We start from the raw sequence: 14,208 nt of genomic DNA on the forward strand, positions 1-14,208 counted from the left end.
GGTGTGTTAAATCACCCCCATGGGACTCAGAGCCTGAGTGGTCTTGCCATTGTGCCCGTGGGTGTGGACCTCAGAGAGCGACCTGGAGCCTCTCCAGGAAGTGTCTTTGTCCGTGGTTCAGGCCCGCAGTGCCCAGTTTCAGTTTGGCGTCGGTTCCCTTTGCTGTCTGGCTTTCTCCGCACTATGGACGTGCGGAAGATCATCTCCCCAGCAAACGCTGTGGAAAATCACTCAGTGTCGGGGGTCTTCATTCTCCGCTGGCCTCCCCGCCTGCTGCCCCTGGTCCTAGTCCTGCTGGGGTACCAATTCATGAGCCAGGAAGGACCAAGTAGCGTCTCTAGGGTCTGCCCAACTCTCTCTCGAGAGAGGACACATCCTATATGTAAATGTGGGGGCTTCTGTCTTCCTGCGAGGCTCAGTGGTCACATGTGAGGGCTCTCACCTGTAATCCTGAGTAGCATTTCGGCCAAGTCCTTCCCACACTGGCCAGCAGGGCTCCCTCTCCTTTGCAGAATATTTCAGTGAATCACCCTCCTCCCCCCTGTTCTCCCTCTGGTGAATCCTCTGATCCTCCATCTCTGGCCAGTATCAGTTCTCCCACTTGCAAAATCCAAACAATAATTTGGGGTTCTTTCTGATTTGAGCTACCATATATCTTATGGTAAAGGAGCCAAATCTATCAAGTCAGCTTGATTTCAATGCGGCCACAATGAGTTTAAAGCTACACAGCAGTCCTCGTTCTGATTGCGTGTCCGTGCGTGGGTGTGCACTTGAGGAGGTCATTATTACAGTTTGAGACATCCTGGGCAGCCAGGCTCTACAACAGGTCCAATAGATTAGAGTCTCTGAGATGATGTATGCTCATCAAGTCCTATAAGATCATGGCTGAATAACAGATGACTTCACGCAAGTCTACTCCGGAAAGGAGTATAGTTTAGAAGTCAGTTCTCTGGTTGTTCTGCCTGTATGGTGCGTTCCTAGGATTGACACTTGATAGGACGCCACCTCAGGTTAGAGGTTGCATGGAAGCCAGGATGCCCAAGCTGTAGCTCACAGAAGCTCTGTCAGGCCAGACCTGGTACAGTCGCCCTCAGGGCCAGCTCTGTGCCGGGGCGGCATAGCCAGACACCGGGCTGTCAGACCTGCTCCACGTTCTTCAGTACAGCTTCGTTGCTCTCAGCTCTGACCCTGTGTGTTCATCTGCAAGATCCATCATTGCAAAGATTCCTCACTCTCCATGGCCAGATTCAGGCCCCCTCATTTGCCCGGGTGTGCACCCTCATGTGGATTTTGGCATTTCTGGTCAGAATCTGTATCAGGGAGGCTACGGGACCCACTCAGGGTGTCATACTCAAACCCCTCCACCCAGGAGAAATCGTGCAGTCCTCCCCGTGCAACCCAGTGCACACCCCTTCTGTGCCCGTGTCCCCCTCTCACCAGTCCACCAAGGCCTACACTCTGCCACCAGCCAGAGGACCCTGGCAACGCAGACTGTCTCAAGAGCTGTTGTGTAAGCAGGTGAGGGGAGGGGAGATCCTCTGTCTTGCGGGAAAGTGACAGAGAAATAGAGGGGGAGTCAGAGCTAGTGGGATAGGAAGGGAGAGAAGTTTAGGTTAAGGGGGCAAAGAGGCGGGATTGAAATCCAGTGGTAGAGGGTCATAGCGACAGACACATGGGCAGAGAGCTTGTTTTGAGCCGGACAGGAAAGAGACATTGGTGTCGCTCTGTCGTCAGACATTCAGGTGTGCCACCCATGCATTGGGTCTCATCATCCTAAACAGGTCTTATCTACAGGTCAACACACTCCCCAGCACTAGGGCAGCAGATTTGTGAGCAGCTCGTCCCTTGAAATCAGTGCCAGTTAGACTGTGGTTCACCTAAAGTATCCCTGCCTGCAAGCTGGCACTCTAGAGGGCCTGCACCAGAATGAATGGGGCTCCTCTGTCATCACCCCTCACAGAACTCAGCCCCGGTCCCCCATCTTTCCTATCCCTCAGACTCAGCACGTCTGCTCAAAATGTCTCCTTCTTCCCTTGCCTGCCACGCCCCTCACTTCAGTTCCCCCTGCCTGCGCCCACAATCTGCCGACCCCTCCTTTTAGTTGAAAATTGTTTGCTTTTTTGGAATAAGTTTAGATTTCGTGTAATTTCTTCGGAGGTTTATAGTTCATCGTTGAAATGTTAGCAAAGTTTGATTGTCTATCCCCCATGTGTCTGCCCTTCTGTAATTGGGCTTGAAGCCAAAACCTGCCCCAGGTGATGCTCCCTAAGGAGCTGCTGGTTAGGGTGAGAGACCGAGGGAAAAGCAAGCAAAACATTGGTGGGTGCTGGAGACTCTGATTATGAGCATCAGGACTGCAGAAGCGGCCCCCGGTTTTGTTGTGAATATCAGTGTTTAGGGACCGTGCCGGTGCCTGGATTCAGAGCCGGGTCGGCCATCTCTGCCCCCCGTTGTAATCGTCCAGCACGGTGTGGAGTCCTCGGAGTATCAGTGAGGCTTCTGGAGCCACCTGCGAGAGTACAAATTCGGAGACATGGCAGGTAACCAGGGACGGACACTGTGCTGCTTTTGCTGCTGTTCCAGCTGGGCAGGGAAGGCGGAGTTGGCCCAGCACCTTCTGGAGCTGCGAGTGTGACCACGTAGGGGCCACTGAGCTGCTGCCGCTGATGTGGAGTGTGGCCAGTCTTTGCTGTGTTGGGGCATCTTGGCTGCCTGTGAGTATAGCAGTAGTGTTGTTTTCCTTTTGAGGTGGGACTTGGGCTACAGTCTGGTTGCCCTGTGCTCCAGGCCTCAGGCGGGAAGAAGACATTTCAATGTAGGTTTTTTTTCCCCTTGAAACAGTGGACAAACTCAGGTGCAGTGAAGGGCCATTTTTGGCTTCTGTAGAGTCTTTGGTTTTCCCAGGTTTGTGAAATAACCCCCAGTGATTTTCTGGGAGCCCGAGTAGTGTTTCACTGTGCCCGTCGGGGAAGAACTCACAAAGAGACCTGGAGCCTATCTAGGAAGTGTCGTTGGCCATTCTTCCTGACGGGGGTGCCCCATGTCATTTAGGCGTTTATTGCCTTCACTGACTGGCCTCCTCTTCACTATGGATGGTGGAAGACCTTCTCCCCAGGAAAGGCTGTGCACAAATCACTCAGTGTCCAGCACCTTGAATCTCTGCTGTCCCCACCGGCCTGCTGCCCCTGGACCTAGTCCTGCCTGGGGTCTCCCCGTTAATGAACCATTACTGACCAAGTAGTGGACACATCCTATATGAAATGTGCAGTCCTCAGGCTTCCCTGGTCAGTTAGTGGTCACACTCATTGCTATTGCTCTCCCCTCTCGCCCTCAGGGCCAGCCTATCCACCACAGAGCTGTCACACCTCCCGAAGGGCCTCAGTATAGCTTCTCAGCTCTGACAACTGACTGCGTGAGTTCACATGAAGTATCCATCAGGACAAGTATTTCTCACTCTCATGGCCAGATTGAGGCCACCGTCATGAGCCCTAATGTGCACCCTGATGTGGATTGTGGCATTTCAGGTGAGCATCAGAGTCAGGAGGCCCCTGTAGCCCTGAGGCGCCACACTGAAAACCCCTCAAGCCAGGAAAACTATGACTGTCCTCAATATGCAACGTAGCGCTCGCCTCTTCTGTCCCTGTCTGTGCTTCCCACCAGTCCGGCATGTGCAGGCACTCTGCCACCAGCCAGAGAGACCCTGGCATCTCCAACTGTTGTTAGCAGGGCTTTGCAGAGCTGGTTTGTAAGCAGGTGAGGGGAGTGAAGTTCCTCTGCCTTCTGGGAAACAGCCAGAGAAACAGATGAGGAGATAGAGCAAGTTGGTTAGGAAGGGGAGGGAGTAGGTTAATGGGGGCAAAAAGGCGGAGATAAACAAAAACATGGGCAGAGAGCTTGTTTTGAGCCAGACAGGGAAGAGACAAACGTGTCGTCCTGACATCAGGCATTCCAGGTGTGACACCCATGCCCGGGTCCTCATCAATCCAATCAGATTCTGTCCACAGGTCCACACACTGCCCAGGTCTAGGTCAGCAGGTTTGTGAGCAAGAGTGGACCCAGGAGAATTCCATGGCTGGTACATGCACACTGTCTGCAGCCTGGCACATGACTCAGGCCCTAAAGGACCCTATAATATGTGGCTAGAGTGGAGCAGCGGTGAGTGCGGACTTATCATTTTCCCAGGAGGACAGACACAGGAAGAGATGACTCAGCTCAAGATGGAGCCCGCATAGCTTGGTTGAGGGCTGTGCTGTTGTACCTTACATTGGGCCCTCTTCTTCATGTGAGTCTGAGCCCCAGTTTACCATGGGCCCAACTCAGAGGACACCCTAGGGAGATGCTTGCTGCCTCCCTGGGCCCTTGGAAGACTGGAATGCAGAGAAAACGAAGCTCCAGTGTCGCATCCCAGACCTGAGCTCCAAGCTATGTCAGAGGTATGAAAGCTGCACCCAATGCGCCCTGCAGCATCCATGAATTTCGCAGAGTGCTTGTGTCAATTTTCAGACAAGGTGTGACATGGAGGAGAACAAGAAGCTCCCCACACAGTCCAATAAGGGTCTGGTGTGCACAGGAAGTAAGTCCTAGGACCCCAGGAAGTGACATCACCAGCATGATTGTCACTAGTAGAACTCGGAACCCGGTCACCCGGGTACAGGGTCAGAACCCAAACTGACCAGCAAACTGGCCCAGAGACCAGCCTGAACAGAAAATGTTCTGTTGTTGCCTCCCGAGGCCATTGGGCAGGAAGCCCCGCAATGCGTGTTGCAACCTGTGGCATTCGGTGCTGCAGCGATTCAGGGTGAGGAGGGTGCGTCAACCTGTCAGACCTCCAGCAAGCGTCACCCCGGAGGTAACTAAGTGTCTCTGGAGACAGGAAGGGATGGGCTAAAGCTGAGGTTCCCAGTCCACCACCCTCTTCCTTTGCAAGTGTGGAGTGCCTGTGTGAGGGTGTGAGTGTGTGAGCCTGTAAGAAGAGAGGATGCTCAAAGCAGGATTGGCTGGTCTTTCCGGGAGGTGGATCTTGGTCACGCAGGGACAGCCTGGCTGGTGGCAGCTGGAGACAAGGTGCCCTGGACCTGAGGGGGAGCCCAACTCCAGGTGTGTCTGTTTGCTTCCAGAGTTTGATATGGTCCGAGGAAGAAGATTCCCACAAGATGCGCTGGAGACTTTCTCCACCCAGACCCTTGTGTGAGACCCCTCCCGGCTCCGATTCGTTGTTCAAACGCACTGTCGAAAGAGCCGGCTATAAGTACACAAAACGGATGGAAGAAATATCCAAGGGTGAGTGACCTGGGGTGAGCAAAGGAAGCCCTGCGGCAGCGGGGGTAGGTCTCTGTCACCAGGGAGAAGACCACCCTGCTGTGTATTTCCACAAACAGACATAGGGAACCCATGTTCATAATTTAGGGGCATCTCCCATGGTACACACCTGGAGAGTTTTTTTTCAGGGCGCTGCTCTTTTTGCACAGAAATGCCATAGGCCATGCATCTTGTGACTGATGCTTCTCCTGTTACAATTGCAGCTCGGTGTGTACAGGATATCCCGACTGCTGCTCGCTGCACAGGCCACAAGCCCAGCCAGGTGCCTGCATCAACATCAGCACAAACCAGGGGACCTGAAGAGCCCGGAGCGGAGGCTCCGGCAAATGCAGTTCCAGGGTCCCAGGAGCACCCCACCACCGTGCTGGGCCAGCCACCAATCGCTCAGGGTGCTGCAGGAGCTAGTGGGGGCCCCGAGCCCACTGCAACACTCCAGGTTCAACCTGATACCAGCCTAGGGCCCAGGGATCATCCCCATAGTGCTGGGCTAATGGCGGCCATCCGGGGGGAGCCAACCCCAGACCCTCAGGCTTCAGGTGAGCCTACTCTGTGTGAGCTCAACCCTCTTGTCCCTGGCAAGCACAGGCAAGGGCAGGAGCGTAGAAAATTCTTAGTGGATTCTGCCATGGGGCAAGAGCTGCAGGGTGTCACAGGCCCTGACCAGGAAGCTGCACCCCTAGGGCTTGGTGCTGAGCTCACCCCGACCCTGCTGGGGGTGGCAGGCCCAGGCCCAGCACCTGTGGGACCTGCTCAGGCTTCTACAGTGATCCCAGCCCAACTGGGCGAGCCAGGAGCTGGCCAGCTGAATTCAGGAACCTGTTTGGGTCCTGAACTAACTGCAGGCCTGCAGGGGGCTCAGTCCATGGCCCCCACCGTGCAGGTTAGAGGCAGGGTGCGAGCTGTGGTAGCCTGTCCTGGGAACCAATACTGCGGGAAACCAGCAGGCAGTTGCTACGGCTCACCACTCAGCACCCCTCATGGGACCCAAGCCCGGGTCCCCATCTCTCCTGGGCCCCTGACTCAGCCCTACCCCTCGAATAGTCTCCCCACAGCCCCTCCTTTTAGTTCTACCTTTCCTCCACAGGCAACACCCGACCCCTCTCCTATAGATGAAAATGTTTCCTTTGATTTCCTTGCAAGTTTGCTTTTATTTCATTTCATTAGGTTTCTGTTATTTGTTTATCAACTCTACTAATAAAGCTTGTTTTAGTGAGCCAAGTTGTCTACTCTCTGCGTCTGGTCACACACATTCAGCCCTCTCTCTCCACAGATGTGCAGAACATCCTCTCCCCAGGGAAACCAGTAGATGAGACCCCAAAGCCCGAGCCCTCACCCCCGAATGCCCCCACCGTCCTGCTGCCCCTGTTTCCAGTCTGCCTGGATCCCACTTAAAGAACCATGAAGGAGCAAGTGTTGTCTCTAGTGTCTGCCCAACTCCACAGAGCTAGAGGACACATCCTCTTTGTAAATGTGGGGACCTTGGGCTTCCTGGTGTCTCAGTGGTCACATCTCAGTGCTCTCACCTCAGGTCCTGGGTGGCATCATGGCCAGGTCCTACTCACAGGGCCTGGCAGGCCTCCGGCTCATCTGCTGGTCTCCTTAGCAGTGTGTTTCAGGGAATCCTCTGTTCCCTTTCTGCCTCTGGTGAATCCTCTTGTTCTACATCTCTGCCAGCAAATTAGTTTTCCTTCGGGCAAAATCAAAATAAGATTTTGCTGATCTTTCTGTTTAGAGGTATACAGTGGAGTAGGGAAAAGTAGCAAGGCCCATCAAGTCAGCCCTATTTCATTATGGCCACAATATGTTGTAGAGGACACTGCCATCCTTGTTAGGATCCGGCATCCATGCATGGTTGCACGCTGAGAAGGTCGAGGCCAAGCTCACAATGGTTTGAGTAGATTAGTGTCTCTGAGATGATGACTGATGATCAAGTCATGTATGATCATGGTTGACAAGGAGATGGCTTCAAGCAGGTCAACTTCAGAATGGAGTATTATGTAGGAGGCAGTGGGTTGGCTGGCCGGCGGGATTGGCGGGTTGCCTGGGTTGGCATTTGGAATGAGTCTGCTCAGGTTATTTCTGACCCAGATCCAAGGATGTGCAGGCTCCAGCTCACAGAGTCTCTCCAGGAGCAGAGGTGGTGCAGTCCCCCTCAGGTCTGGCTTCACTATGGGCGGCATAACCAGGGGCAGAGCTGTGGCACCTCCGCCAGGCCCTCAGCTCAGCCTCTGTGCTCTGATGACTGATGCATGTGTTCAGAGGAACGTTCCATCAGTACACACTGTCTTCACGCTCCATGGCCAATTCAGGGCCTCCCTGCCTTGTGCTTTAGTGTGCAGCCTCCACGTGGAGTGTGGCATTTCAGGTGATTTGCATCAGTTTCAGCTCTGAGTCATGGTGGCCTCTGTACCCGTGAGGGTTCCACACTCAAAGCCACTCATCCCAAATAACTCTTCCTGTCCTCACTGCGGATCTGGTGCACATGCCTTCCGCCACTGTGTCCCCCTCCCACCAGTCCTTCTAGGCCTTCACTCTGCCCAAAGCCAGAGGGACCCTGGTATCTCCAACTGTTGTCAGCAGGGCTTTGCACAGCCTTTGTGTGTAGCAGTGAGGGGAGTGAAGATCACCTGCCTCCTGGGAAACATACAGAGAAATTGAGGGGGCAACCGCACAAGTGGTGCAGAAACTAAGAGACATAGTAAGTTGAGGGGGGCAAACAGAGGGGAGGGAAATGCAGAGGTTGCAGGTTAGAGTGACATAGAAATGGCGGAGAGGCAGTGTTTTGATCCGCATGTCGCAGAGTTGTTTTGCTATTGTGCCCGTCGATGAAGACGATGAATGTCGTTGGCCATTTTTTGTTCCCTGGGCGTCCTGTATGTTTTTGGGGCCATTCCCTTCACTGTCAGGCCTGCTCCTCACTATGGACATGCAGGAGATCATCTCCCAGAAAACACTGTGGACATATCACTCATTGTCCAGTGCTGAGGCGTTATTTCTCAGCGTTCTCACTGCTGTGGCCGGTTGCAAGCCATGCAAGGAGCTGCCCCATATGGTGCAGCAGACCTCTCCTGTCTCACCTGAGACTCCCCTCAGCAGTGTTTTTCAGTTAAACAACTGTTCTGCTCCCCAGGCTGTCTCTGGTTAGTTCCCTGTATCTCTGACCTATAGCACACATCCAAAGAAACATGCAATCTTTTGGTTTCAGCCGTTCTCCCTCTGATGTGCTGTTGCTTGTATATTTTGCTTGCTGTTTACCACCTGTGTTATGGTGGCTGTTTTATCTGTGCTTCAATTTTCTTATTGCTCTAACTTAGGCATTTGTAGCTAATAACTTTATTAATAAAATATTCTTCAACCTATCTCTGTTCTTCTTGGTCTTATCTTAACTTGGCGGTTATTTTACATTATTGGAACTAGCATTTTGAGCCACAACAAATGCATTATGCTGTTTCCTGATACATTTCCACTTTTGGGGTCTGCCTGCCATAGCAAGTCTCTCCCTTTGAGAACAGACTTAGGAACAGGAGTCCTGAGAAGGAGACCATGTAATCAGTTATGTTCGTGAAGAGACCAATCACTTTGAATTAACAACTACAATTTTTATGATGATCAAGCCACATCTATTGCTTTAATGACATTATAATACATCCTGTTGAAAACCTGAGATAAGACCCAAAATAGAATAATACATAACAAGGAATCAAGAAAGTAAACATAAAGATAAAGGTGGACTTAAGACATGAAGAGTGGATTGCAGCTTAGGGCACAGAGCACAGGTGTGAGCTGTGAGAAACTACAAGGGCATGAAAGTGCACACTGGGCTTTGTGTCTCCAAAGGGATGGCTACAGGCTTTAGCTGTGGCAGGCAGACCCCAGAAGTGGAAATATAGCAGTAAACAGTATAGTGCACTTGTTGTGACTAAAAATTATAGAGTTCCAATAATGTAAAATAACCACCAAGTTATGATAAGACCAAGAAGAGTAAAGATAGGTGAAAGAAAATTTTATTACAAACATACTCTATGGGAGGATGCTTCTCCTGGGCTATTACTGATTCTAACTGCATCCGTTGGGGAGGTGAGAGGAGAGAAGAGGTCTTGACTACTCTTTGTAGAGTCAAACCATATCTTTCCCTTTCATTTTAACCTTTCCTTCTTCCATAATAATCCACTCAACATTCACGTCTGGCAGTGTCATGGACTCTCTTTGACTTTGGGAAAGAGTCAGTTTGGAACATTGAAGTGTGGTGAAGAATCAGTGAACCCATTTTTCTGCATGGGGGTGATTGAGCCACATAGGAAAACAGCCCTGTTGGGCGTTTCAATAGAGATGATAATTAGCAAACTTGCCATTGCACATGAGACTAACGAATGTTCGGTGTAGTAGATGATCCAGAGATGAAAATCGAACGAGCATTGTGGGGTTTTTTTTGGCTGTAAATGCATATTAAGATGTTGGCAGTGATGGATAACAAAAACTGGGCCATGGGATCTGCTTCAGGGAGCCTGGTGAAAGCCATGTCTAGATCATCTGTGAGTATCAGTGGGATCTTCACTCAATAAAAACACCACTGGAAATCAAGAGAGAACAAATAAATTTTTCCTGGGTTTTATAAACAGTGCAAGCCAAGTAAAGAAAAAAAAGCATAATATCAAAACAGCACCTATCCACATGCAGAAGATTTATAGAGCTCCCACCTAACAGTGAATTCCAAATTTCCTTGCTACCTTTGTACCAGGATATTTGTCTTTACCATTTGCTTTCTATACACCACCTGGTGGGGAAGCCAACAATAAGCCCCCAAATCTCCCAACTATTGAACTTGAAAAGGAGACTTCTCCATTCTGCTTAATTTGTATGGAGAACTGTCCCTTCTCCTTCATGGGGAAGCTTTTTTACCTTATTCCATTCTTTTTTTTAAATTTTTTCCCCACTTCAAGTTATTTTGCGCAAGTAGCACAGGAGGACGCAAGTGCCTGCAGACCGCCGCCCATGGGTTATACTTGCTCCTCTCTTCCTACATGGGCAGGCAGGCTTCTGTATTGTGAGCACCTCTGGAGCTTGGGCACCTTAGGAACCTACGCTGAAACACTGGGGACCTGGTTTGAGCCTTGGTCTTTGTCCAGCAGAGCAGAGACCCCAGGTGATGAGGGCACCAGTCTTTCCTGAGATTGTGGTGAGCGATACAGGCAAGTCAGCTAAGCTTGGGTGTTGGCCTTGACCTCCTTGGGCTTTCCTAGGGCCCTGAGAGCCTCAGCATGGGCACCCTTGACCTTGGCATTATGGCCGGCATCCTCCAGGCCCTCTTTGTGCTGCTTGACAGCACGTAGATTCCTTGGGTGCTCTGGGTCCACCCCTTCATGTTTTGTGATGCAATTTCTTGGTACCATTTCTGTGCCGCTTGTGGGACGATTGTGCTATGGTATAGCTCTTGGATTTGGCCATGAAGCTTGAGGCTTCCAGGTGACTAGCACAGGAAAAGACTGCTTCATAGCACTGGATTGGGACTTGTTGGCACCATTCGGATTTAGAGGTCTCTGGTAGACTCCAAGAGGTCTTTTGGATTCTCCAACTGTATTTGGTCCTCCCCTTATTTACAGATCATATAATTACATACTGATACATATGTACAAATATGCATGTGTTTGTGTGTATATGATAAATACTCGTTGAGCTTATTTCTCACTAGATGCTTAGGGACAGATGACCCCAGGAGTTCTGTCAGTGAGCTTGATCGAGTCTGTCTGTTCACTGCTGTGCTGTGCTATTTGATACTCTGTAAAGATCTTGAAATATAAGAGTTACTTAAGAAATATTTGATGAATATAGTAATAAAACCAGCCACTTCCCTATTGTACTTGAGTAAATGAGGTAACAAGTCAGGTATTCTATCTAAAGACAATTAAGTAGGACTGTTAGGATAAATAAAGGAACATAAGTACACATTTTTAGAAAAGACTCAAAGAAGAGCAATTAAAGAGAGAAGCATTTGGTACAAGTAGTTCTTAGAAATTCTGTTGTCCATTGTATGAGACTTATCAACATATTCAGTGATAACCACTATCCCCAATTACCCCTGCTCCCCATGGTTCTAAGGAGCAGTCTCCAGAGAGGCACCAGCCTTTATTAGCATGACTGCACAGAGAACTTTTTACAGCTCTGTGTGTCTCTGTGTCTGTCTCCCCTCTGCTCTGAGCACCCTCCCTCTGTTATCGAAGGCATCTGTCTTCCTCTCCTGGTGTCAAGAGACTTAAAAATATGCTCAGGATTTCAGGCAGATCAGTTTGAAAATTATGTTTAAAGATAACAATACTAAGATCTAAAAATATCTTTATTTAAAGCTGGGCAATGTTGGAATGTGTAGAAAGTGGAAAAACAGGACAAGTGAAGATAGCTAATGGTTTGAGGATAATCAATTATAGGTCTTGTGTCCAGGCCTCAACTTTCCTGTGACTTGATCTAAGTATTTACATTTATATTTACACAGTTTTGAAATCATTCTACTTTCCTTTCTCTCTCAAATTTAGAATTCATTTCCTATGAATTGAAATACTAGAAGGCTTAGTCTTTGAATGAGAAAAAAAGGAAGCTTGGTGGGAAGGAAGCTCGTCGGGAACTAAGATCCACATTTCTTCCCTTAAATGTGGCGGGAGATAGGACATTCCCCACCTGAGCAAGGCTCCTCAAGCTTAATACTGCTGACATTTGGGGGACTATTTTGCAGCATCCCTGGGCTGCAAGATGACATATTCCCCCATTGACTCCAACCTCATTGTGCAAACTGAAAGGATATTTAGAGATGATGCAAAGTTATGTGGGGGTCTAAGTGGCTACTGCTGAGAACCACTACAACAGAGAGGGGAAGCAGTGCAGTCAGGACTTCTGAAGCGTTCTTCAGAACGTTCTCCTAGTTCTCCTAGTTCTCCTGGGATACTCATTCTGGAAGAAACCAACTGCTATGAATTCTTCTGGAAAGACTACATTGTGGGTGAGGGTATATTCCCACCGGAGCTTCAGTGTGAGCCTCAGTGGAGTATGACCCACATTCTTGGCCTGCAAAATCGGTGCGATAACAAAATTGTAAATCTCCTGTAACTTAAGGATGAGATATTAATACAGCAATGATAATTGAAACACAATCGCTAGACAAGAAATGGGTTTTACTTGAGTTATAAGCCTAGCTTATCAAGTGAGTGGTAGATACTCAGTGCCCTCAGGCATGCATTCTTCACACTCAGTTATTTGGGTGTGTACTTGTGGTATGCTGAGAAAATAAGAATTGGCACCCTAAACTTGTTCTAATTCTTCCCCCCCCCCTCAAGAGAAAATATTTTAAAGATGGAAGAGTTAAAGAAAACATCTGGTTTATGGGAAAATCATAAGAACTTGCTTCTTCCTCCCCGACTCCCTGCCACTCCCACTGTGGAGCGTTAGCAGATTCTCAGACCTTAGCAATGAAATCAATAACAACGGGCTAACGTAATTACCCAGCAGAGAGGCAGATTGTGTCGGCTATTACTTTATTAAGGAAGAACAGCAGATGTGAAAGGAGAGCCTGCTGCGACCATGCAAGAATTGGGAGAATGCTGGGAAGAGGGCAAGGCAGTTCATAAATATGCTGAATTGAAGGAATTAGGATCACACCCAGAAATGGCAAGAAAATGAATGTTTGCTTTTTTCTGCCTTATTATTTGCTTAGTGATACTTCAGCTTTTCTAAAAGATAAATGCTCTGGCTCGGCCTCTATCAGTCTCTCTGCTTTATTTAATTTTACAAAGAGGAATGCTCAGATGGTAAAATATTTGTTCTCTCTTCACTTACAATTTACTTCATTTTCTACTTAAAAGTGGAATGACCCTCCAAGGTAAGATTGGAAGCACAGAAATTATTCAGTGTTCATCTGGCACTGATTCTGTGATAAGTTCTTGCTCTATATTCATTATTTTGCACAACCCCCTTGGGAAGTGTTTGGAAATGAAGACATTTGTCCCCATTCACCTTGCTTGAGAAGGTCAAGATAAAATAGTTAGAACCTTCCACACCAGCCCTTTTCTCCTTTCATTCTCTGCATCTGGTCATTTTCCTGGCTGACCTCAGGCCCACTTTCCGGCCTTCCCCTATGTTTCCCAGGGCTCTGAGGTGAGCCCACTAAACTTCACTTGCCTGGCTTCCCTGCCACCTGCTTCTGTTTGTGTGCAGTCAGTAGGAGACTGGAGAAAATGAAGGGTGAGAAGGGAGAAGCAGCCTAAGGATGACTTCCTTAGTATTTCCACAAAATCTACCAGCACGCTGGGCAGCTGTAATCCTGGACCAATGTTCAGTCTAGCTCCATGACTCTGGGATCCTCCTCTGGTCCTTTCTGCTTAGGGCTAGCAGCAGCTAGAATTTCCAGTGCTACATTTCCTTTGACTAACCTGATCCAGACTGTTTCCTTGTAGAGAGTCGAAAATGCCAAATGAGGTCCAGTTTTTGTTTTATGCATACAGAGCTGGGGTGCAGGCCACAAGTACAGGGGCGGTGAGAGGATTCACCAGAGACAGAGTGGGGAGCAGAGCAGGGCGAGTGATGAAGTACACTGCTGAGGGGAACAGCAGGTGGGTCAGGAGAGGTCTGCCGCGCCTTGTGGATCACCTCCGGGGCAGGCAGGGATCAAAATCATGCTGAAGTGGCTTTAGCTTCTTAGTGTTGTGCTTTAACCCACTGCGCCACCTGGGAGGGCCCCTGAATGAAGTTCAGTTTTAAGTCTCCATGTTATGTTATATGTTGATAGAATATAAAAGAGCTGGACAATGTTTGTATTATTTCTGTTGTTTGTTGATTGACTTTACAACTTAGATCAGAAAACTTTTAGAATAATAAACTTCTAGAAAAAGCAAAAACTAATTATAG

Source organism: Condylura cristata, unplaced genomic scaffold, assembly GCF_000260355.1.
Source record: "Condylura cristata isolate star-nosed mole 26May11 unplaced genomic scaffold, ConCri1.0 scaffold00033, whole genome shotgun sequence".
Classification (NCBI taxonomy): Eukaryota; Metazoa; Chordata; class Mammalia; order Eulipotyphla; family Talpidae; genus Condylura; species Condylura cristata.